We start from the raw sequence: 4,751 nt of genomic DNA, 5'->3' as shown, positions 1-4,751 counted from the left end.
GGCCATTTCCCGCCCTCGGCGCGCCGAGGGCTCCTGGCCCCGGGGGAGACCCGCCTGCTCGGGCGCTGCCTCCTCCCGCTCTGCGCGCTCCTCGGCTGAGGTAAGCGACTGCAGTGTGCTCGGCACGGACAGAAAAAGACTTAAAACACGCTTCCGTAGTGAGTGGCTGTAAGTTCTCGGGCAGCTCCACATTCGTTGCCTCGGTGACATCAGAGGAGAGGCCCTCCATTAAGAGTTCAACGCCCACAGACACCCTGCTCAGCCCCCCGAGCTTTCCGGGCTTCGGAGGAGAGGGAGCTGCGCTGCTCCGGTTTTCCGAGCAGTAACCTGTAACTCCTGGAGGTAGGGCTGAGGTGATCCGGCTCTTCCCGACGCCCTTTGCTAAGTAATGCCGCGGGGTTTTACTTTCGCCAAGGCGTATAGCTGCCGGGGAATGAGAGGACTGTGAACGAGAGCAGGCGAGCGCGGCTTCTGTAGGCCATAGTGGCTGTGGAAGGAGACTTCATGTTTCCGTGGTTTGTAGCGGTTGTACCCTACCCCAGGTCGTCACTCAGATTGCCCCTGAGAAGCACAGCTCAGCCGGTCTCCTTTGGAGCTGAAAAGGCAGACACACGTATGGCTTATTGTTCCATCAAACACAGGATAGTAGTTTTTAGATGTAGCTGTTACTGCTTTTGCCAACAGACCGGGACTACGCTCTTCAGTAGATTAACAAAAAAAGATTACCTGATACATTAGTAATCTGGACTTCAGTGTTTTCCCTTTGCACAGCTCCCTTGCTTTGCTTTTCTTAGAAAGAGCCATGTTTTCAGGAGGCCTGTGCCTCAATTAGTAAAACTGAGCACTACATATGTGGAGTAATTAATTCCAAAAGAGTATTTACAAAATAAGTATTTGCAATTATGTATTGCTTAAAACCAGTTTTCCTTCTGTTTTCATCAGTAGCTTATGTGAAATGTGCATGGAGCTGTATGTGTAAGACAAGAAAGATGAAGTAAGTTAGGGAGGCAGTCTTCAGGGCCAGATGCTCTAAGAATATCACCTCAGATATAATTAGCAATGTAATCCTTTCTTATTATGTGGTTTCTTGGGTGGCAGCATAAACCGATCTGCATAGTGTTTCTTCCACATGTGTGAGTAAATATTTTACTTCATAGTAAATCAAATGATACTTTTATGAGTTTTTATAATAGTAAAATTACAGGTGAGAGGAGTCATGAGTAGAAGTTGTGAAATCTGACATGGGTGAAGCTGGTTGCTGGGAAGGAATGTGCTACAAATAATAAAAAAAGGATTGCAAGTGCTCAGATAGGTACAAGGCTGCTTATATCTTTCAGTACTAGCCTTCAAATACATTCCCAGTTTCTGGTGATATATTCCCACTTTTCTGAACAGAGAGTGTAGTTTTGCTGGCTTTAATTTTTCTTCCTGCTAGTATATAATTCAGAATTAAATACTTGTTACTTGTTTACTTGTTACTTGTGTTACTTGTTTAAAGAGGCTCAGTTCAACTAGGCAAGGTGAGTTTCTCTCTTCACCAGGCGACTCAGAAGAGTCCCTGCTTGGGTATTTTTCTGCCATGCCACAGAAGCTGCTCAGTGAACAGCTACCCAGAGCTGGATGGCTGTTGATGCCGATTGCCAGCCTCAAACCGCTCAGCCAGTTCACCTGTACAGGGTAATTAATACCTGTAACTCCTTAAAACAAGTCCATTTTAAAACAAAAGCAGTCCTTTCCTCTTACCGCCACGTGCAGTTAAAGACTGCCTGCCTGGTTTGAAGCCGTTCATTGAAGTTCCCTCCATCTGAATTAGGGTGCTGCAGCTCTGCGGGAACCCCCACACACCTCCAAGATGCAGCCGGCTGTGTGAGGCATGACGCCTGCGGGCCTGCGATCCTCCGCACTCTACAGTGACACTGTGGTTACCTATTCTTTTTCAGACAAATTTCCTAGGCATAGACTTTCCATTTCTTTGTGAAACAATGTTCAGACTCCAGACTTGCTTAAGTGAATACTCAACCCAAATTACCTCCTACCTTGTAGGAACAAACACACAAATTTTTAAACAACTTTATTCCTGATTTTGGGTGTCTTGTTAATGTTGTAAATTAGAAAGATACGTAAAAATACACCTATTTCCACCCGCAACTCTGGATTGCTGGCCACTCATACTAAATTCCTTTGACCTCTTTGGTTCTTCACTCAAACAGTTCCCTGTGTTACTGAGTTTGACTGTTCTGTTCCTTAGCAAAAAGCACATGATAAAATGCCTAAAAGGCTTGTCTACCTTGGAGCTACTTAGTTTTCTTAACATTTCCTCTTTACCTAGTCTGCCATTTTTGAACAGTTAAGTTTTATTGTGCATAAACCCGACAACTGTTCTGCATACCCACAGCAGGTCCAGCATTTCTTAGAAATTATGAGTGCACTAAACAGTGCTTTTGCAAAGGTAATCACAAAGCGGCTTAATGTATGGTAGGTCTTCAGAAGTTCTAAAATTTGTGAAAGAAGGATTTCTTTCTAATTTCTCAGTTTTCCAACAACCTGACATTTGCCAGCTATTTCAAAGACAGAGCTACCAACCCAAATTGGACCATTACTGGATGAGGGCTTTGCAGCGACACGGACACCGCTGTGTCATATATTTAGAAAAAGAGCTATCTCACAAAGCAGAGCTCAGTGGGGTTGCTATAGCTCTATGACACTTCTCCTTTCCTTTTTATATCTATATCTAGTTTAAGTTGTGATTTTTCTTTCATTTTAAAGCCTGTGGCTAAAAGGAGGTTCTAGACTATTTTCCTAGGTTTGTAGTCACCTATTGCGTTGCAAGTGCATTGAATGACCTGTCAATAATACTTGATAGAATTCTTCAGCTTTAGAACTGTCTTTTGAATTGAAGTCCTCATATCACTGTGCTGCCTCTACCTAACATTTCCATTTTATCTTTTGTTGACAATTTTAACTAACAGTGGAACAAACCAGAAAGGAGGGACTGTCAGAAGAACAATGATGAAAGAGGACAGGGATCACAGGTGGGCTGCTGCTCTGGGATCTCATTAAGCTTCTAAACATGTATATTTATCTCACAACTGTAACACTGCTTGTGTAGTTGAGATCTACCAAAGATAGGCTTTGACCCTGCTTTTGTGATTGATTGATTTGCTGTGTGATACTGCATTATGGTTAAGGGACAGAAATATATAAAGAAAGAAATGTTAAAGCAAGACTTCTAAAAAGTCTTTAATAACATTTCATACAGTTTTAAAATTACACAAAACTAAAGCATTCAGTGGAGTGTTTCAATACAAGCTGAAAATAAAGCAACATTAATTGATTTTTATTATCCAGGCTATGAGAAGAGCAAAAAGCAAAAGGTGAAGCTGGAAATGTCCAAAGCCAGCTAGGAATCTAAATAGATAAGTTTGTGCTAAGTTAAAACTAACCTTAAAGTCAATTAGACTTTAGTAAATTTTAAGTTTTCGTATAATTTGATTTTTTGATTCTGTCTAGGTGCCAATGAAAACAGTGCAGTCTAAGCAATGGTCAAACATTTAAATTGCATCTAGCTACTTATGAGACCATTTAGGCAGTTTTCTACCTGCCTAAACTGATAAGTTAATACCGAAGGTCGCAGTACAGGTGGATTTGCTAAGTCCGCTGTAAAGTAGCTATGAGGCAGCCCATGCAGTGGAAGAGAAATAAGCTGCTGGAAGCCTAGTGATCCTGTTCTACTTAACTAAAAAGCTTGTTAGTATCTTTAAATGGCAGTCATAGTTCAGTAGAATTTTCAAGAAGATTTGAGATTCTTCATTTTGTTTAAATCGGAAAATGCCAAGCCTAGAGAGATAAAGATTATTAGTTTAGTCACTAGCGTCCCACCTACTCTGTGTATTCTTTCCTTGGAAATGGCAAATTATTTCAACCTAATGGTTAACTCCCCCAAAAAGTCATCCTCAGTACAAAGCCTTGTCTTGACAAAAATATGATGACATAGCCTGTTTGAACAAACATGTTTGGCACCGATTCCTGGAACTAGCTAAACTTTGCAGGTCACTAGAATAAATTAGTTCTTCAGCTGAATAAACTGGCATTAGTACTGAAAAGTACAAATGTAGGAACAGATGCGAGGGGCAGCCCAGCAAACATCTGTAACGCCTACAAATGGATGCAGCAAAGCAGTGGGCTGCTGCACTGAGAATCCAAACCATCCAAGAGCTATCCCCTCTCTGGGATCAAATAGGTAAACACTGTTGTATTATCCATATATATATATATCCGAAGTGTGTCAGCGACAGCTTCTCAAATGTGAGCATTTAGAACTTTCCCCAAAAGAGTATGCTTATATTAAGGATTTAATTTAATTAACGTTTCTTAATTTTCCAAAGCTGCTCTTTGGTCTTTAGTCAACTAAAAAAAATGCTAACTTCCTCCATTTCCTCCTACAAAACATTTTACCAGACGCTCCATTTGTTTAACACGTTTTTGTTGTATGCTGGCACTTGAAAAGTCTATGTGTCCCTTTACTGATAATTCTGAGAATGTAATTTCTAGAGCCACTTCTATAATAACTACAAACAAGGTGTGATGAAACCAAGAAGCGATGCTGCTATCAGCCAGTGTTACTTGTGCAGAGGTCTTCAGGCAGGGAATCTGTCAGTGCTTGATATAACTTGGGAGTAAGCCCTGCCTTGAGCAGGGTGTTGGACTAGCTGACCTCCAGTTCTTTCTGCCCTAAATTTTCCGTCATGCTA

The sequence above is a fragment of the Phaethon lepturus genome, unplaced genomic scaffold, assembly GCF_000687285.1.
Source record: "Phaethon lepturus isolate BGI_N335 unplaced genomic scaffold, ASM68728v1 scaffold49417, whole genome shotgun sequence".
NCBI lineage: Eukaryota > Metazoa > Chordata > Aves > Phaethontiformes > Phaethontidae > Phaethon > Phaethon lepturus.
The sequence above is the reverse complement of the archived record's forward strand: the minus strand, read 5'-3'. Positions refer to the sequence as shown.